The sequence below is a fragment of the Eublepharis macularius genome, chromosome 8, assembly GCF_028583425.1.
Source record: "Eublepharis macularius isolate TG4126 chromosome 8, MPM_Emac_v1.0, whole genome shotgun sequence".
Lineage (NCBI taxonomy): Eukaryota > Metazoa > Chordata > Lepidosauria > Squamata > Eublepharidae > Eublepharis > Eublepharis macularius.
In genome coordinates this window covers 19,732,024-19,753,576 of record NC_072797.1, presented here as the reverse complement: position 1 = coordinate 19,753,576, position 21,553 = coordinate 19,732,024, and the positions used below count along the sequence as shown (strand labels likewise).

The 21,553-nt window shown below is 44.5% G+C and overlaps 1 protein-coding gene across 6 annotated transcripts in view; it reads right to left on the bottom strand.

Moving 5' to 3' along the window:
* The window catches only part of NEDD4L (NEDD4 like E3 ubiquitin protein ligase), a 334,192-nt gene that overhangs the window by 244,929 nt on the left and 67,710 nt on the right, over positions 1 to 21,553 (bottom strand). Inside the window, exon 1 of one of the 6 annotated variants that reach the window (XM_054987391.1) lies at positions 2,160 to 2,205. The exons of the other annotated variants lie outside the window; for them this stretch is intronic. The gene's annotated coding sequence lies outside the window, so the exon portion shown is untranslated. Of the gene's footprint in view, positions 1 to 2,159; positions 2,206 to 21,553 lie in introns of those variants that run through there. 6 annotated transcript variants of the gene reach the window in all.

Genomic DNA, 21,553 nt, shown 5'->3' with positions numbered 1-21,553 from the left:
CAATATCCGATGACAGGTGGATGTAGTTTCGCATTCTGGCATTGCAGAGAACTGGGAACCTGCAAGACGGGCAGCTATGGCCATGGTAGGACCAAAGCAGTTCTGAAAGCTAAAGGAGAGGAGAACAATATAAACTGCCCATTGGAGAGAAGTAAATAAAGTAAATACACTACTTTATCTCCACTAGGCAGGTCTCTAAGAGCCAAACTACAAGTGACGCCTGACATTAGTTGGACACTTGTCAGCTTCCCTCAAGTTTTGATGGGAAATGTAGGCAGCTTGGCGGAATGTTGGACAAGTAACAGTTGAAAAGTCCATTGGACGGCAGTCGGAGAGCCAAGCTGCAAGACCAGGATGCCTACATTTCCCATCAAAACTTGAGGGAAGCTGACAAGTGTCCAACCTGTGTCGTTCGTCACTTGTAGCTTAGTCAAAGTTGAATCCTGGCTTGGAATTCTGGCTAATTATGAAGGAAACTGGCTTTGATCAACCTGTACATGGGTTGAACAAAGGGTAGCTAGAGTAAGTTTCTAACCAAGATTCTCTGCGTAAGAAAACGAAGAGGGAGGAATGAAAAGCAAGACGTGAACCTGGCAATAAGCCAGATTTGTGCACGTTTTAACTTCACTGTAGCTAATTTTGCTGTCTGACTACAGCCTCAAGTACACACCTAGAAAGGCAAAGCATAAATACAACAAATGTATGTCTGCAAACACACGTATCGTATGTCAGAAAGCTCCTTGTTGAGTGGAAGATCCTAGATTGCCTCTGGGTAGCCTGTGAAATGCCCACTTAGTTCTTTTCGAATATTTCTACCACATCTTTCTATTACAAAAGCACTCAAAGGCAGGTCACAAGGGTTTATGAAAACAGAATTAAACAGCTACAATACAAGTACAGGAGCAAAGAAGTATATCATAAGGGCAGTCAAGTAGTAAAAGCAAAGGTTACCTAACACTGAAAAACAGTAACATTAGCTGCCGCCAATCAAATGGGCAGCAGAAAGATAAATCAACAACGCATCATGGAATCAATTCAGCTGTCACTACACGTTCTCTGAACAATAATTTTTTTCTAGACTAGAAGAAGGCCAAAAGGAAGGGGACAAGGTGTATGTCCTGGAACACAGAGTTCCCAAGTCTGAGGGTCATAGCCAAGAAAGCACTGTCCTGCTTGGACATCAATCTAACCTCTGCCAGTACAAGGCAGACAGAACTGGGCACCAACAGTAGATTTCAGATCATGGGCCAGCCCATATCTACCTTGCTTGATCTGAAGGCTTGTACATAGCAATGATCTATACAACAGCTCTGTGAATGCTACCCAGGTCCAAAGAAAGATTTCACACACGTGCACAAGTTATGTAAGTCCTTGAAGCCATTTGAGTAAATGCCCCAGTTTTATAAGTTATATAAAATCCATCCACAAAAGGACAAGGCAATCTTACTGGAGCTGAAGACAAATAACTGGGAACATTCCGTCAAAATAAATGCATTTACCTATGAACGGTGAAAACGATGAACATCTTACGGGAGGGGGAAAGGTGGTTCTTTTGAGAAGGCAATGAAAGGAAAAGAAACAAAAATAGCCAAATAGCCAACAAAGACAATTCTTGTGTTGAACAATTTCAGTGAAGCAAGCCAGCAAAAGTATATTATTATTTTAAAACGATAATCTGAAGAACAATTAGCTTTTAGTCCCTGTATTGGGAAGAAATGACATCCAGCTATACAACCACAAGAAACTTGATTTATATTTATTTACTTCATTTATACCCTGCCTTTCCCCCCAGTGAAGACCTGAAACAGTTTACATTGGTCTCTTCTCCTCCATTAATCTTCCAACAACCCTGTGAGGTAGGCCATACTGAGAATATATGATTGGCCCAAGCTCACTCAGCAAGTTTCCATGGCACAGCTAGGATTCCAGCTGGGATCACCCAGATCCTAGCCTAATAGCCCCTAATGAGAGTTAGATGTTGTTTTAGAGTGATTTCAATTCACCAACTTCACCAACCCAGTTTAAGAAGAAGAGATCAAAACTTTCCCCAATTTTCTGTTTATTACAAAAACCCCTAAAAGCTCTCCTGAAATTTCTCCCTATGTGAGCCTTCCTCACACAGTTCCTGCCCCTTCCCTTAATCCTCTTGGCTTACCCACCTCGGTGTGTAAAAGAGTCGCGTCTACCGGCTGGCTGCACACGGAAGACTGAAGGGTCACCTGCGAGTGCCAACTGGTGCCACTCCCAAATCAATTTGAGAGCTGGAGTTAAGCAATATAAACCACTCCTTCGCAGGACTGGGTGCGCCGCCTCCCTAAGAGCACTCAGCGAGGAACCTGTCCTGGCAAGGAACATGAGCAGGCACTGAACACACACAGAGCTACTGTGCTGCAGAAGGGGAACGCGCCTGCTACCGAATTATGGAGCACGAACTAAATAAATAGGCAGCTGATTGATAGAGAGAGTTAATTTCCCTCCCTCTTCCAGCCCTCCTTTCACTGCCAGACCCTGTGAAAGTTTACCCAGAAATAGGCTCCACTGAAGTCACTCCTGAGGACTTGACTGTACGCTAAGGCTACTTTCACCCAAGTTGGACGATGAACATTCAATTCGTTTCGTTTGCAAGTGAATTTTTCAGTGGGGAAACCCAGTCGCAGACAATCGCTAAAGTACATTGAAAGTGCATTATCCGAACCTGTGTGAAAGCGACCTAAGACTAGGGTTGCTCCAGGTGTGTGTGGGGGGGGGGGGGGACCTGGCGCTCACTTTCTCTTCGCTCTTCGTATGTTCCTTGTGCTTGCGCGAAGCACACGCATGCCCCGTGCTTCTGCTTCTGGGAAGTGGCATCATCGCACAGGCAGCTTTTCAGCAGGCTGGGCACCTCCCCATTGTGCTTGGATTCAGGTCCAGCTGAAGGCTCCCCACACATTCCCCCAGCGTCCATCATTGTGGCCAGAGGGAAGGAAGGCAGCAGCCCGGTTCCCACCCTACCTGGATTGAGTTCCGCATGAAGCTGCCTTATACTGAATGAGATTGCTGGTCCCTCAGAGCCAGAACTGTCTACTCAGACAGGTAGCAGCTCTCCAAATTCTCAGGTTAAGGTCTTTCACATCACCTACTGCCTAGTCCCATTAACAGGAGGTGCCGGGGATTGAACCTGAGACCCTCTGCATGGCAAGCAGATGCTCTTCCACTGAGCCACGGCCTCTCCCTGATTCTCTTTGGTTAAGAGTTCAAATCAATGGGGCCATCAGGGAGGGGACAAAAAGCAACACGGCACTCCCCAACCTGTGTCTGGATGTAGCTCAGCCAAGAACTATTTTGGTGTGGTGTGAACTAGGATCAGGGAGCTACGTGTTCAAATTCCCACCCTGTCGCAAAGCTTCCTGGGTAACCTTGGGCCAGTCACTCACTCTCAGCCTCACCCACTTTACAAGGTTGTTGTGAGGATAAAAGGGAGGAAGAACTACGTATACCGTGCTGAGCTCCCTGAGGAAAGAACCCAAACCTCCTAGACTATGTTTTTATTTACTTCAGCTCTCTACTTTCCTTACATTTTATTTACTTCAACTCTCTGCTTTACTTATATGTTCTAAAAAGCACTAGAAATACAACTGGGTAACTTTTGGTGTGCATATTTTCAAAAGGAAAATAGGCATTATTTCTTTTTCTCCTGGGGGGGCTTTGGTACAACTGGTGGTCTTTTTCACTTTATCAGGCTACTTTCACATGTATTGGATAATGCAGTTTCGATGCACTTTAGCAACTGTTTGCAAATGGATTTTCCTGTTTCACACAGGAAAATCCAGTTGCAAACAATCGGTAAAGTACATTGACAGCAGTGCATTATCGAACGTGTGAAAGCAGCTTTAGTCAATGTGCAATGAGCCTTCTGAATCTGAAGGAAAGAGCCTCAGATGTTTCACATTAGCCTCCAACGTTCCCTATCCCAGCAGCCATATTTGCATTTCTCTGCCCCCTCCCCGCATTCTGCCTCACGAAAAGGCCCGTGAAACTCTCAAGCTAGCTCAGCATTTGGAGGCATTCAAATTGGTCCTAACAAAAGGTATTACGTTGTTGTTTGCCTTCCTTTTTCCTAAACAAACCAAAAATAATTTTACCCTTGTTATTTTTCCCCCACTGATGCCTACGCTGTGTCAAAAATAGTTTATACCATACACAACTGAACACAGAAATTTCATTAAGATAGCAAGAACATTCTCCTTTGCTTACACAAATCTGTTGTGATTTAAAAATCAGGATTTCCACCTAATTTCTGCAACTTGACACCCAGAAACCACTTGAAATTTCTCTCACCGCCAGCACAAGTTATAGTCACTTCAGGACAGGTGATGCTAGGGGGGGTCCATACCTCAACATGTAATTTAGCAAGACATACACCCCCAAACAGACTCAAGGTGCTGCAATATACAGTAACTCTCCTTTTCTGGAGCTAAAAGCAACTGAGGATGGAGCACTCTCAACGAGAGAAACTGTAGGCAGGGCTGGTGCCACCACTGAGGTGGTGAGGCGGGCACCACGGGCACTGGGGCACCAGAGGGGGCACTGGAGGGGGTGCCAGGGGCAGAGGCGTGCACCACAGAGCTGGTGTGACTGGCCCACAGCCGCCACCGGCCAGCCCCGCACTGCTGCTGCCACTACACGCCCCTGGCCAGGCGCAGCAGCCGTGGGCCAGGCACGGCAGGCAGCCGGGGCAGCATGCGGAGCGTGGGCAGCCTCCGCACGCTGCCCCAGCCAATGGCTCCGGCTTTGTTGCGTGATGACATCATCACGTGGTGGCATCATCACGTAAGCCAGGGGTGCGCGCACGCTCTGCATACACACACATGTTGGCTGCGGGCGCCAGAAACCCTGGCGCCAGTGGTGACTGTAGGGGGGGGGAGTCAACCACAGCCTTATCTACAGCCCACCCCCCTCACACTGCCTTTCTGAGGCTATTATGGATTTCAAGCATCACTAATAGTTTACAGCCCAGGGCTCAAAAAATCCCAGGTGCCAGGTTGCTACAGTACCTAGAAATTTCAATGTGGCTCTTAGTATTTTCAGAAATGTTTTTCTTGTAGAGTCTCTCAGTAATTCTCAAAGGGTTGGAGACAAACATTTTTTCCACTTGTGAAAATGGGAGCATTTGACCACCAATGGAGAAAGGAGTCCCCTTTGACCATCAAAAAGGATATTTTGGGACAAAAGGGATGGGATAAATAGACAAGAAGGACTCATAGACAAAAGCCATATTCTATGGGGGTGATAATAAGGAGGGGAATTGGCTGTGATTGAGCAAAAAAAGCTGGCTGGATGCAATCTAAAACTTGTTTATTATTTTGCATCAGAATGTTTCGTTATACGATGTAAAAATAAATGTGCATGAAGTTCTTGCCATTTCATGTTTATATGTAAACTTAACATTATACCATTCAATGGTGGTGAAGGAATTCCTTTCTTTATCAGATGTTTTCTGTATTGGCTCAAATATTCAATTAATTCAGCTTTTTAAAGCACTAATGAAATCATGAGAAACCGGGGAGAAGTTAAGCTAGGTTGGAGTTTAGCTTTTTGTTGTGGTGACAGCGACCAAGGTCATCTCTATACTACAAAACTCCTCACAGCTTCACAGAAACTGTGAAGAGTTTAGTATTGGGTTTTGTGGTAGCAACTATTAGGGAGGAAATGTCATTAAATATGAAGCCCTGAAGGCTGAAAAAATGAGTCTGGCTTCAGAATTTAGGGACTTGCTCCTAGAGCGGAACTACAAGTGACAAAAGGCACAGGTTGGACACTTGTCAGCTTCCCTCAAGTTTTGATGAGAAATGTAGGCGTCCTGGTCTTGCAGCTTGGCTCTCCGACTGCTGCCCAATGGACTTTTCCACTGTCACTTGTTCAACATTCCGCCAAGCTGCCTACATTTCCCATCAAAACTTGAGGGAAGCTGACAAGTGTCCAACCTGTGCCTTTTGTCACTTGTAGTTCTGCTCCTAGAGACAAAGAAAATTGGTCAAAGCCTGCTTAAGCAAATATGAGACTTTTCCTGGTATGGGGTTCACTGATGACAAGGCCTTCAAACAGTGGATTTGTGTGTGCAAGACTGCTCTTTAAGACATAAAAGGAAGCCTGATGGGGGGAAACAAGTAAGCACTCTTAAATTAATAAAATATCCACTGGAAATGTACACTTCCTTCAGTCTATGCACATGTGCTGATGTATGTGAGACTGGCCTTTGGAATGAATGCCAGACTTTCAGCCTTAATATCTAACCACCACTGATTATTTTCATGCAAATGTACAGCTGTCTTTGCTTTGGTTTTGGCCAATCATTAACCTGCTTTTCAATTAATTCTCACTTCAGCTTTGGTAGACCAGTTGTAAAGCCCTAAATTGGCCTCTCTGTTTTTGCTCTGAATAGGTCTCAATTCTTTGTGGGTATTGTCAGGATATAGTAAGATACTTTCTGGATGCAGGAAGATGGAGAAGCATTTTATCAACACAATTCTGGTACAACTAGAACATCTAGAATTCAGCCATCTAGAATCTTTCATGACTGCCAGGTCAAGGCCAGTTGTGTAAAGACTGAGTAATTAGTACAACCTTGTGGGACGTGCTTCAGATTCTAGTATGCAAATTACTACTAATCTGGATCATAAAAAAAAACCTCCTAAACATGTCAGTGAAGCATGATAATAGAGCAGAAACTGGCAGCCATCACTGCAGGCTATGCTGTTTCTCGCCTGAAAGGTTAGTGCCAGAGGGAAGCAGAAAAGAACCGTGCAACAAACCCCATGACGGGAACTCTATCCCAATACAAATCTGCCCAGACGTGAGAGAGGCTTTTGTTATGCCTGTCTTTCTTCCAAGCAACAGCATATGTGGAGGCCTGAAGCAAGGGAATGCCACAGGTCCACCCACCAGTCCAGCACACCATGCATGATGGCTGCTGCTTGGGAGATACCCCTCCATGCTCACCTAGAAAAGGGCATTCTTGTGTTCCACCTCTTTGGAGGAAGCAGAGGGACCCCCAAGACACACCCCGCCTTTGCTTGCTCCAAAAGCTCGGCATAATATGAAAAAACATCCCGCCCTGTCCTAAATTCCCTCCTTCCATCCTGAACCGATGCCAGGAGGCAGTTTGAGAGGATGCAGGCTACTAAACCGAAGCTTAATCCTAACAGGATGGAGGTGCTACTGGCAAGTGCAAGGTCTACTAAAGATTTACTCTGGATGAGGCTGCACTGTCCTTGAAGGAACAGCGCAGAGACCTGAACTCAGCTCTTCTTTAGCCAAACCCAAAGTTCCACTCACAATGACATACCGTCCCTCTTGATTTGGTGAAGGCACTTCCTGGAGCCATAAGCAATCTGCAGAAGGGATTAGGAGATGAAAGGCCAAGTGAACTTCCCTCCCCCTCACCCACAGCCAAACTGCACAGCTTTTCCTACACAAAGCAGAGACCTTCAGTCCCATACCACGTTGTTGCAGGCTCCTAGTATCTTACCTGAAACAAGGACATTATGACCACAGAGAGAAATTATATAATACTATCAGTAGTGTAACGTGGGTTAGGGAATGGGAGGGAATCTGAAGAGGGTGTGAAAACATTTGAAAATCACATAATGTGCCAACAGTTATTAAAACAATGTAAAATTATATGCGGTATGGAATAATTAAGCATGGTTTAACGAGAGATAAAAAGCTAGAGCTGAGAGGCTTACAGCTGGGAGCGGGCCAAGCCAATGCAACACCGCTGTACCTTCCTTTTGGCTCTGACACTACATCCCAACACAATAAACCACATTCAGGTGTGGGAGAGGAAGAGGGGAAGAAATGGCTCTCTCTACGCTGACAACAAAATCCAGTGGATTTCCCGCTACCTCTTCCCCCTAGTTTCTGAAGAGCAGTGGGCAACCTGTACAGCAAGAACTTGGGCTTTCAGGCATATTCCCCTTTAAGTGAAGACAAATACCCACCCCCCTCCAACGAAGCAGAAAGTGTGGGACCAGTGTGGAGAAACCAGCACCAATTCTTCCTGCCCTCCATCCTCTACCAACGCAGAGCTGGCTTTAACCCTTCCCCCACTGCCAGCTCTCTGCTCAGTTTATACAATGGCAATATTCCCCTTTAGTCCTCTACAAACATTCTTGGGGGTGGAAATTGCTGTCAAGTCATAGCTGACTTACGGCAAACCTCTACTGGAGTTTTCAAGGCAAAAAACTGAGAGCCAAGCCACAAGAGATTAATTACACGAGGAGGAGCATGTGAAGGGAGTCGCAATGTTAGCCGGGAAACTGAGTTTTAAAAGAGATCGGAACGCTCTGTCAATTTCCCCTCTCTACAGAATCAGCAGATTGCAGCTCAAAAGGTTTTTTAATTTCCTCTTGGCCTCTTAGAAGGGGAGGTGAAACTGACAGAGCCTTCCAGAGGCAAAGAGGAAATTAACAAACCCTCTGAGCAGTAATCTCCCTGGCTCTGTAGAAAGAGAAAATTAACAAAGCCTTCCAATGTCTTTTATAACTCAGCTTCCCGGCTAACATTGTGACTCCCTTCACATGCTCCTCCTCCTGTAATTCATCACTTGTATCTTGGCTCTAACAGGTGGTTTGCCATTGCCTGATCTTCTTTGGAGATCTCCCACCCAATTACTAACCAAGGCCAACACTGCTTAGCTTCTGGGATCTGATGACAAAGGGGTTTCCTGGCCCACCCAGGTTAGGATAACCATTTTTAACTTGTCCCCAAAGTTACTAACCACTCCCCATTTTGGTATAACTCCCGTTTTATGCTTTGGATGTACTTCAGTTGTTCCAGATGCTCCTTGTGAGTTTGTGTGCTGGTTACACATGTTGAACTGAGTTCTCCGTGGGTGTAGAAAAGGCTGATTATGGCATTCAGAACTATTCTAGTCAAAAGGCTGAACTCTCTTTACTAATCCATCCACTTATTGTCAACCAGTCCAACTGCAAAACCACTGCCTTAAAAAATAAAACCACAGCCCATAACTCAGTTCACCTCCATTTAATATGATCCCTTAATTTCTCCAGAGCAAACAAAGAAGTCTTTTATGTGTACTAAAATACTCTTAATCTTTTTTTTCCCCAAATCCTCTCAGCAACACTATATAAACAGGCATAAGAGCAATAAGGAAAAATGTCCTGTCTATTGCCCGTTCACTCAGAGAAGCACTTCTATTGTTGGGGTTTCAAGGTGCACACCTTCTGGCAGAAAGCTTTATTATCTTGTGATTACAAGGAGCTATGATTTGTTCCAAGGCAAAAGCCAACTCAACTGTTAGAAGAGTGGATTGCCCAACAGAATCCTAATGAAATATTAGCAGAAAGATTATCTGCTACTAAAATCTACTTTGTTTACTCTTAAGATTGAATGGTCATCAATCTTATTTTCACTTCACATTAATAGCATGAGAGCCACCTCCCTGGCAAGGAGATCTCACACCACTGCAAGGATCATGCAGATACCCCAATCCTATAGATCCAGACTAGGTTCTGGGAGACCTGGGTTCGAATCCCCACTCTGCCGTTAAAGCTCGCCGGGCGACCTTGGGCCAGTCATATACCCTCAGTTAAATTTATCTCACCAGGCTGCTGTGTGGATAAAATGGAAAAGAAGAGGACAATGTAAGCCACTTTAGGTCTCCGCTGGGAAGAAAGGCGGGGTATAAGTGAAGTACATAAAATAATAAGTGATCACTCGGCTAGAAGGAGGGCAACAATGCAGGAACCACCTAGCTTACTGGACCTGCCCAGGATTTTCTGATACTGGAACATCAGATCACAGGAAAACAGCGCCCATGATTCTGGTAACGGGTAGGTAGCAAGCGCATACCACGGAAATAAGCTCAAACTTCTCTTTGTGCAAAACAGAGTGATCCAAGTGCTATCTGGTATTAATTATACCATTCACGGGTTAGATACTGCAGTTTCATTCCCTAAATGGTGGAGCCTTTTTCCTTTTCATCAGTTGCTCCATCTTTGGGGCAGCCTCCCAGAAAACAGAGCTTGGTTCTGAACAGCTTGAGCCTAGGTAAAAGAGAAAATCTCTGCTAGTTGAGGCATAAGTTGTTTGGGCATATTGTTTTTTAATGATTTTAAGTCTATTGTTAGTATTAATATTTGTTGTATCAAATTATTTTCATTCTGTTGTTACCCACCCTGGGTCTTGAGATGCTCAGGCGAAAGGACTGAGAGAGAGTGGCTCACCTAAGGCCCCTACCCCTGCACAAGTTAGTGTCAAAAGCAAAGTTTGAACTGGGGATTCACACTTAAGGAGGCATGCTTAGGGAGGCATGCTTTTTGCATTATTTCAAATGTCCCCCAATCCAGGCTTCGGACTGAAAACATATTCTGGGGTACTAAACTTAGCCCATTCTGAGCCCACTGTATTTATGACAGGCTTGCAGGATCTGTTATTGAAAAATAAAGTGTAACATTTTGGAAACGCTTTATTTTGAAAAATAAAGCATCTTGCCACAAAAAATCTGAATTTGCTTTCTTGTTGCAAATTTATATACAAAGTTACCACCCCCATGATACACCCCCCCCCCATCACACACTACACACTTTTTTTTTGGAAAACTTGCAAAAATATCAAGAAGGATAAAAGATGTATTCCGTCAACCAGGCCTGCTCAACTTTGGTCTCACCAAGCCTGCCAGGTTTTCATTTTGGAGTCTGAGCAAGCAGCAAACAGAGGAGATCTGACTCACGTCCTCATACAGTCCCTCTTGAGAGGTCACAAGCTGGTTGGGCTGGAGTTAAACCAACACACACATTTGCAGAGCTGCCTGGTTTCTTCACCGCAAAGCGCTGCATATTAAACACTCGTTCTGAAGTGTACGTCAAAGCACTCTGGCAGTTTAGAAGTGCCTCGGGCACTTGGTATGCGGAAGGGAAAGCCAGCAAAGCAGTAAGTTTCCACTGCTGGAAGATTCGGGTGAAAAGCCAGCCACGTCCACATATTTCACCCAACGAAACATTAACATGCACCACAATAATGGAATCGTTCATCGCGAAAACCACAGGACAGCAAGGGAACAACAGAGAGGTACCAACTGGTGGAAAATACAGACGCGATTGCTTTCATGCCTGTCTCACATGTGCATGTGTGTAACACAAGTTGTGCAACTCACACAAAACTTACATGCAACACCACTGACAAAGCTTCTCATAGCAACACAGAGTATTGGCATGGCAGGGAACAGCTCGGTTGAGTGATGGATTGAAGCCACCCCTTCCCATGTTGCATCTAGTGACATACTGCACTGCAACCTGTTCTTCCTTTGAAATTGTGTGTGTGTGTGTGTGTGTGTGTATGAGAGAGAGAGAGAGAGAGAGAGAGAGAGAGAGAGAGAGAGAATTAATGAATTACAGGGAGCCCAGACAATTTCCCAGGCAAGCACTTACCTCCTTGGCTTTAATCAAGCAACAGCATTATGTAGCAAAAGCTATCTTTCGTCTCATGCCACGTGCACTGGGTGTTAGTGTTTTAAAACTCCTGTGTTCACAGCTCCTAGAAAACGTCAAATCTACCTTCCCGTATTGCCACCGCTAGGAGCAGATGGTGCCAGTAAGCAGATGCTCTACAATCAGAGGACAACACACAGTATACATGCGGTATTGATGTAAACCACACTGAAATTGGCTTGCAGCCTAGTTCAGACACTGTGGATGCTGTTTGACAGCCCTGTCCCCGTGGCTTATTTATTTATGTCATTTATAGTCCATCTTTCTCACTGAGACTCAAGGCGGATTACACAGTACAAGCTTAGTATAATCAACATTTCCGTACAGTATCAAGTACATTTCCATACAGTGTCAAGGACATTTCCATAAACAATGCCATAGGGTAAATAGATACAGGTTTTAAAAGACAGAGTTAGCAAGAATCCAATACAAAGTAGAAGAAAATACTAGAACAGAACATAATCACTTCTAGGATTGCCATTAGACAACATAAAGCACAGGTAGTACATAGGAGTACACATTTAAAGCAATAGATAATATGTAAGGCAACAGAGTGGTGAAGTCTATGGTCCCCCTAACTCATTAGCGAAGCATCTGAGACCCCCTCCCTACAATACAGCCCTCCCATTTGAGTAAAAAGCCTTTTTGAATAATTCAGTTTTGCATCATTTGCGGAAAGCCAGGAGAGTGGGGGCTCTCCTGGCCTCCTCAGGCAGGCTGTTTCACAGGGTAGGGGCCACCACAGAGAAAGCCCTTGTACAGGCCACAGTTGATTTCGCCCATGTGCAGCCTGGCACCTGCAGGAGACCCTGTTCAGATGAGCGAAGCTGTCGTAGAGGAACATAGGGAGGGAGGCGGTCTCGCAGGTATGACAGATCAAGGCCATGAAGAGCTTTGTATGTAATAACCAATACCTTGACCTGAGCACGGTAACTGATAGGTAGCCAATGGAGTGACTGTAGGGTGGGAGTGATACTCATGCTTGATTTGTCACCATTTTGGAGACCTTTGAATCATACAGACACGGGAATTTGTCTGTGGCAACACCAAGATAGCTGTGGAACATGCTCTGTAGATTATTAAGAAGGCACCTAGGCCTATATAATAATAATAACAACAACAACGGCTTATATACCACTCTTCTAGACAGACTAGCGCCCCACTCAAAGCAGTGAAGAAAATCTGCGTTATTATTCCCACAATAGAGCTGAGGCTGAGAGGACTGGCTCACCCAAGGCCACCTGCTGAGCTCATGGCAGTAGTGGGATTGGAACCAGCAGAGTGCTGATTCACAGCCCAACCACTATACTATGGTGCCAATTTAAAAAGAAAAAGTTAAAAACTTATTTGCCCGTGCTTTTTGGCAACATACTTCTCTCTATTCAAACACATTTTTATTTCATCCTTTCCCCAAGGAACTGAAGGTAGACGCATAAGCTCTCCTCTGCCCATCTTTTCCCAAATCCACCTTGTAATGTAGGCCAGGCTGAGAGAGAATGCCTGGCCCAGGGGCACTTGGGTAGCAGCCTTGTTTAAAGAAGACACCGTGCAAGTGAAAAGTCCCACAGGAAAGCACTTTCACTTTGCTGGCATCACGTTTAAATGAAGCATAAATGTTCTCGACAGCAGAGCAGCAGGCAGACAAGACATCCCGCTGATTCACCTGTCCTGTGTGATTCTGGCAGATGGGGGAAGACCTGTTAACTCAATGACAGAGTACAAGCTTGGAATGCAGAAGGTATCTGGGAAAGAGCTTTCTCTGAGAGAACCTAGAGAACAGCCACCAATCACATGACACAATGCTGAGCTAGATGGAATGGCATGGGGTTTACTCACAGGAAAGCACGCGTCCTGTGGTGGTATGTATGAACTGGATCCCACATGGCTAAACCTGACAGAAAGGTGACATTTTTATGAAGAAGTAGGCCTCAAGTAGGGCTGCCAAGTCCCTCAAGTCTCCCAGCAGGAGACTGGAACACTGGCTCCTAACACCTCGGTGCTTTTCTTGTTGTGGCTGCGGGTGCGTACGCGCGTGCTCCCGGTGTGCATGATGATGTCACTTCGGGAAGGATGTCATCACACAGGGATAATGCATCACAAGTGCCAGGGAGGGCAGAGAGAGCAGGTAGCTCTCTCTGTCTCTCTCGCCGCCGTCACCACCGCGCCCCTTGTCCCTGCCAGCGCGGGCAGCAAGGGGCAGCTGCAGCCACGGCGAAAGAGAGAGCAGGGTGGCCACTGCAGCTAGCTCTCTCACTGTGGCCACCACTGCACCTGTGCTGCCCGCACCGGCAGGGACAAGGGGCACGGCAGTGACAGCAGCGAGAGAGCAGGCCGTGGCCACCACAGCTCACTCTCTCACCACCACTCCCCTTGTCCCTGCCAGCGCTGGCTGCAAAGGGGCGGCCACGGCCGCAGCAAGAGAGCGGGCTGCAGCAACCGCAGTGGCAGCAGTGAGAGCGCCGTGCTCTTGCAACCACCGCCTTCTTTCTCTCTGCTGCCGCCTGCTCTTGAGGTGCAGGAGCGCGCACCGCACCCAGGGGTGCACCGCGCCACCCGGGGAGGGGGCACCCCAGGGAGCGCGCCCCCCTGCCGGCCAGGTAAGTGGGCACGGGGGAGGGAGGGTGGGATCGGGAAATCCCCTGCCCCAAGTGGGGGGATGGGAACCCTAGCCTCAAGTCTTCTCTTTTGAACACAAAAGGGCTGACTAACCCCCCCCCCTCACCTAAAAACATTGATGGATTGTAATACCCAAAGCTGCCCACATTAGTTCCTCAGTGCCAGCAGCAAAAGCCTCAGGTTTGAATCCTCACTCCAACAGAGGAGGAGCTGTGGCTCAGTGGAGGAGCCTCTGCTTTGCATACAAGAGGTCCCATGTTCAATCCTTGGCACCCCCACTTAAAAAGGGATCTCAAGCTGTGGGATCTCTGCCCAAGACCCTGGAAAGCAGCTGCCAGCCTGAGCAGACAATACTGACCTTGGGGGAGTGACTTATTATTAAGATTTATTCTTAATAAATCTTCCTAAGAAGTTATCTCCCTAAAATTAACCATAATCATTATAGTATAATGAATAACTTCTGAGGAAGGTTAACGGTGAAACGGGCTTACATCTAGATTCTCGTCAGCTCACCTTACTACAGCTCAGTCCTTTTTTTCAGCAGGAACGCGGGGGAATGGAGTTCCGGAACCTCTTGAAAATGGTCACATGGCTGGTGGCCCCACCCACTGATCTCCAGACAGGGGAGTTGAGATTGCCCTCCGTGCTGCTCCAGCGGCACGGAGGACAATCTAAACTCCCCTCTGTCTGGAGATAAGGGGGCGGGGCCACCAGCCATGTGACTATTTTCTCTGAGGGCAACCCACTGAGTTCCACCACTTCCTTTTCCAGAAAAAAAGCCCTGCTACAGCTTATTATAGAAGCTGTTTTATAATATCACAAAACAAAGAGGAAGAAAGAGAAAAAAGACAATAATTCACAGTAAGAACGCTTTTTACTTAATATAGCTACTTGTCTTACCCTCTTAAGAGTATTAAGGTAAGTACTATTAACAATTCTAACCTGTTTCTTCTCTATATCTTAGAAATTAAAAAAAGAAGAAAAATCCTTATTTCCTTTCTACTTATATTTTTACCTTTTACCTATATTTTACTTAACAATGATGACTTTTTAAACCAGTATTTCAATATTATACCATTTATTCTACCAATTATCTTTATATAACTAATTATCCTGCCTTCAAATGATAAAATATATCAATATACAATCATTTTCAAATTTACAAGACCGAAACAACTTATAAAGTTTATCCATTATAAGTGAAATATTTTCCCCATTTCAAATTCTTTAATTGGCCTTCTATTTTTGTAATTTGTCCATTTTTCCATCACTGCATATTCTGACAGTTTGTCCTTCCAAATTTCTCTGGTTGGGCAATCTCCCCTCCCTTTATTTTATTTTATTTTATTTTATTTTATTTTATTTTTATTTTATTTTATTTATGTTATTTATATTCCACCTTCTCACTAAGACTGAAGGCGGATTACATAGTGTGAGATTAGTACAATGAGTGGCAACGACAAAGGCAGGTATTTCCATACAGTGTCAAGAACATTTCCATAAACAATGTCATGGGGTAAAAGAATATAAGTTTACAAAGATATAGCATTAGCAAGGATCCAGTATGGGGTTGAGGAATTGCTAAAACAAAACATAATCAATTCTAGGACTTACACTGAACAACACAAAGCACAGGTAGGATATAGGAGTACATATTTAAAGCAACAGATAATGTATAAAGCAACATAATGGTGAAATCTATGGTTTCTAACTCATTAGCGAAACATCTGGGATCCCTGTCCTACAATACCACCCTCTTAGCTGAGAAAAAAGGCCTTTTTGAATAATTCAGTTTTGCATTGTTTGCAGAAAGCCGGGGGGGGGGGGGGTCATTAATCCTGACTTGTATAATACAGCCTCAGTAGTTTCTGGGGGGGGGGGTCCTCTGGCACATTGTGCAAATCAAAAGTGTGACCCAAAAGTGCTCAGGATCTTCCTTTAGGGATGCCTCAGCAGCTGAAAGTTTTCCCTCAAAGTAGTTTAAAAGCCACTCGTATATCAGGGAGGACAAAACGTAAAACACCATTTAAACCGCTTAGCCATTTGTTTTCTGAGTGCGAACCTGCTCCATGGTAAACCAAACAACCATTGCCAAATATAGATGTTTAACTAACTACCGCAGATAAATGGGTAACATCAGCACAACAACCACAGAAAAGATCCTGCTGCTTGGTTTGAGAAGAAACTTAACTACTGCAATCCAGACAACTCCCTGAGCCTACTCCATCTGGGCACCTATCGAGATTTATTAGTGACTTTAGTAACAATGGTCTTTGCAACCACAAACCACAATGTTTTTTTAAAAAAACAGGATTTTTCTTTTACTAGCGGTTTGAAGTTCAGCAGGTAGAATGGACTATAGTACCTCCAACTGCAGGTAAATATTTGCATTAAAAATCTCCATGTGAATAGAAAACCCCCAGCAGTTAGAAAAGATTATGCTTCCCCAGAGGTCCCTTCCAACTCTATGATTCTCTGCTTCTCTGCTTACAGTGCTGGTTCTCTATGTGCAAGGAGGTTTTGTCATCCAGAGCATTCCAAAATGTCATCTTCCATCTATGTGCAGAAGTGGCCCAGTTCATTTTACCACCTCACCCTCCACCTTGTGTGAACCAGACCTAAATACACCCACTTTGTTTTAGTTTCTTTAAAATTTCCTTTCATTCCAAAACAAAAAAATGTATTTCTTTATTCAGAGAGAAAAATTACAAAACAAATACTTTACGTGCCCAAAAGAAAGGAAGCCCTCCATGTATTTGTGTATTTATTGTGTATAAATTGTGTACTATTAATTGTTAACTATTTATTGACGGATTATATTTATTATTGTGAAACGGAAATGGACTTTGGAAAATGTCCATAGAAACACTGAGCACTTTACTGTAATTTTTCAAGCACTAGTAGTAGTCACTTTAATATATTGTACAGGTCATAAGCTAACTTCTAGTGTAATTTAGTTGGTGTTACTTTGTTTTCCCGGTTGTAGCTTGTCCACTTTGGCTCTGGTTTTCATACCAGGGGAGCCTTTTTTGCTTTGAGTCCTCCGTGTAAGACAATCCCATTAAAGAAAGCTTATACACAAGAGGTTTTTAATTATTGTACATAACTGTAAGTTTAATGTGAATTAAAGATGGACCCGTTTTTTTATTTGACAGCCCATGTGGAGGGGCTGTTCCACCAATGGGGCATCCAAGACTTTGTAAATAGGTACATAGGTACATAGGTTACAAAAACTGACAGTTGTAGCATTATCGAAGGCTTTCACGGCCGGAGAACGATGGTTGTTGTAGGTTTTCCGGGCTGTATTGCCGTGGTCTTGGCATTGTAGTTCCTGACGTTTCGCCAGCAGCTGTGGCTTGCATCTTCAGAGGTGTAGCACCAAAAGACAGAGATCTTTCAGTGTCACAGTGTGTCACAGTGTCACAGTGACCTGTGACACTGAGAGATCTCTGTCTTTTGGTGCTACATCTCTGAAGATGCAAGCCACAGCTGCTGGCGAAACGTCAGGAACTTCAATGCCAAGACCACGGCAATACAGCCTGGAAAACCCACAACAACCACAGTTGTAGCATTAGTTTAACAGAAGACAGTGAGCAAAATCTCTTTTCAACATTCCATCTAGCAGAAGGGAAGTTGGCACCGCACAGACACCTGAGAACTAGAATCCACTCTACGTCGTCTTCCACAGAAGCACAACCCTTCCTGGGAATTCAAGCAACATGCTAATAGGCTTTCTCAAGGAGAGCAAACTACCCGATGTCAATCTGCCAGGACATTCCATCACTGACCTAAGAGTAGCAGTGAGGATGCTTGTGAGCAATTAAGGTACTTGAATCTGAATGCCCCACTGAAAAATGTTGAGCATCAGGCAGGTTCAAACAGCAAGGAGTACGTGGCTTACTCAATGCATCCACCTGGATTGAATAGAGACATAGACTTCCTGTTTCATTACCAATGCTGATTTCTCCACACCCACTACCCCTCTGCATACCCCACCCTATCCAATCATGCCTGCTATTGTCATTCACTGGCTGTTGCCATTCGGCATCTGAAATCACTCCACTCTCCAAGATATAAAGGCAGATGGACTCACATTCTAGCTGCATCTGAAGAAATGAGCTGTGACTCATGAAAGCTCACGCCTTACCAGTAATTTTGTTAGTCTTCTAGGTGCTACTGGACTCTTGCTTTTTTATACTTCTATAGACAGACTACCACAGCTACTCATCTTGACAGTTCTCAAACATAAACTTCGAAGGAAAACTACAAAAATATTACTGAAATTGGGTTTATCTGCAAATTTGGAACAATGGATCCACCAGGGTTGAATCAGGACATAGGCTTTTCCTCACATTACAGATGCTAATTTTTGCACTTCACACCCAGGCTCTATCAAGATAACAACACGTATTGTAGCTAACTTCCTAGCACTCTAACTTACAATACTCTTCCAACCCTCTGCCTGGATTATAAGGACTCCTTCCTTTTCCATCTCCTCAAACCTGATGAAAGCTCACACTGTGGAAATCTAGTTGGCCTTTAAGGTGCTACTGGACTCAAATCTTGCTCATCTACTACCCACCAGAAACTACTGTATGTCATACTGAACTGCCCAAAAGAAGGGAGAGATAAAATGTGATAGATATAGGAAGGCCCCAACCTGCAGGCTATCTCACTAATTACGGCAGTGTTGGTGGTTAGGTAGTCAGCAGTGCAGACTTATACCCTTCTATTTTTAAATTTTTAATTTTATTAAATTTATATTCCGCTCTCCCTGCAAGTGGGCTCAGCATGGATCACAAAAATGCAATTAATACTATAAAAGACATGGTAGCACAGATTAAAACATCAATCAATAAAATCCATTTAAAACAGTAGCACACATTTTGCACAGTCCGTCAGCATTAAAAGATCCGTGGGGCAAGGTGGCCAGCTACCAGATGAAGACACAATCTGGAGGGGATTACGCCCCCTCTGGCAGGAGGCCAGTTTGGTGGTCCGCCTGCCTCAACCACCATACGCCTGGTGGAACATCACTGTCTTTCAGGCCCAGCGGAAGGATAACAAATCCGACTGGGCCCAAGTTTCCACAGACAGAGAGTTCCACCAGATTGGCGCCAAGGCCAAAAAAGCCCAGGCCCTAGTCAAGGCAAGAAGAACCTCCCTAGGGCCAGAGAAAACCAGTAGATGTTTGTCTGCCGAACGGAGCAGCCTCCAGGAAACATTTGGAGACAGATCACTGAGTTGAATGGACTTAAGGCAGTCCATTGCGACAACATTGCAAGCAACTAGTTCTCACTCAGGTGTTAAGCCTGTTACTGGGTTGTATCAATCAGCAGGTTCACATGACTGAACAAATATATTCCCTCCACACAAAAAACTAAGGAAATGTCTTATTTCCCATTTACTCACTTATGACGCAATTTTTAATCAACTCTATGATTGAAGCTCCCGCCTACAGTCTGAAGTGATACCACCCAGGCAGAAGCTTACCACATCAGTGAACATTAGGCCTCAGTTTCCACATAGGCTGTGCATAAAACTTCCTTCTGACAACAGTCCCCCTTCGGAGGACTTAATAAGAGCACAGCAAACCAACTGTGTTCAAAAATGTGAAGTGGCTATAATCATTGATAAAATTGCTCCATTAACTGTGGGAGATATATTGATCCTGACAGCAATTTCTTTTTATAAAAGGTTTCTTATATTCAAAGGCCCTTACGACAACATAATTCTGTGATTCAAATGAAAACAAATCTCTTGTTCAGGATTGCCGGCTTTTAAACCGGAGCCTTCAACTGTCCCTTTATTATCAGTTTGATCTACATTAAATAGCAGGTGATGTTATTTACAACCATTTCATGAAAAGCTTCCACTGCCCATTTCTGCTCATTAAACCTCTATTAAAGGGACAAGCTATTTTTTTGCCAGTTGGCAGCCTTATTTGTTCTTCCCCAGAGAACAAGAGATTAAAATTGCAGAATTTTCACATAGGATGTATCCTTGGGGGGGGGGGGGGGCGTTAACTGAGTTCTACATAAGGATTTAGATAGCACAAGTGTGAATAAACATCTCACAAAAGATCAAGTCTCAAAATTAAAGTAATCACAGACAAACCCCTACACGGGGCAGCCCAAGGAAAACTGAACTGTAAGGAATTCTGACAGAAAGTTACTTCAGCAAAAACGGCCACATATGGGGCCAACCGACGTCTCAGCTCTGCCCTTCTCTTACTGGTTCAGGAGTGGCAGAAATGTTACCTACTAAGCAACAAGGAGTTTGGATTTATTCAGCACTTTACATTGTTTAAAGTACTCCAGAAAACAACTGTTTTGTGGTTCACACAACCCCTGTTATGAAGTGCTGCCAATGAGGCTTCTCTAATGGTATTTGGAGACCAATCGAGAGATTCAAACCAAGGACTTTCTTAGCGTGTTCTTAAGCGACAAAACTATACTAGACCTCCCTGAACAGCCTAAGAGAGACCAGACTATTCCAGAATTTACCAGAAATATTACACTCTATTGATTGCAGAGCAGCTAGCACCAAGACAGGAGCAAAATCAAAGTCGTAAGTACTGGTGAGAACAAGAAATTTAGGTAGTATTTATAGTTGTCTCATCTTCTTGCCTTCTAGCAATTAAGTTTTTGGCTGGCAAGGTTTGTTTTATTTTCCAAACACCTAAAAATAGGTTCATCTCCTCTTGAAAATAATTTAAAAACACGGAAGGACATAGCAGGTGCATACATTGTTTTGAAAATGATTTGACTGGCAGAGTGCAAAAAACAGGACACCGTTGCTTTGCCCAGAAGTTTGTGAAAACTACTCCTTCCCGTTAATGTTTTGAATTGTTTTATATATTTGATATTAAAGTTGGTTTTTAATGTCTTTTTTAATTATTCACAGCCTTTAGGGCTGCAATTGGGTAGAAGGGTGGGATAAATGGAAGTTCTGAAGTCTAGAAAGGCCAATGATATTCCAGTCATACGAGGTCTGAACCTCTTTAGTTGGAAACTGCATCCTCTGAAAGTTCCTCCAAGGAGCTACAGCTGCCACAGATGATTCAACTCCACCACCCCTCCATTTTATCCTCACAGCATACCTAAGGGACTGTCTCTCCCTGTATGTGCCCCAGAGAGCACTTCGTTCAACCAAAAAACATCTACTGGTGGTCCCTGGCCCTAGGGAGACTCAGCTGGCCTCTACCAGGGCCAGGGCCTTTTCGGTCCTGGCCCCAACCTGGTGGAACTCCCTGTCTGAGGACACACAGGCCCGCCAGGATCTTGTATCATTTAGGCGGGCCTGTAAGACAGAGATGTTCTGCCAGGCCTATGGTGGAGGCTAATTTTAGCCCATCATTGCCGAGCCTTCCACCGGTCTCCCTCTACAGGGGGTATGGAGAGTCCACTGATGCTGGTTGCCCTGAAAGGGGTACAGCATTTTATCTG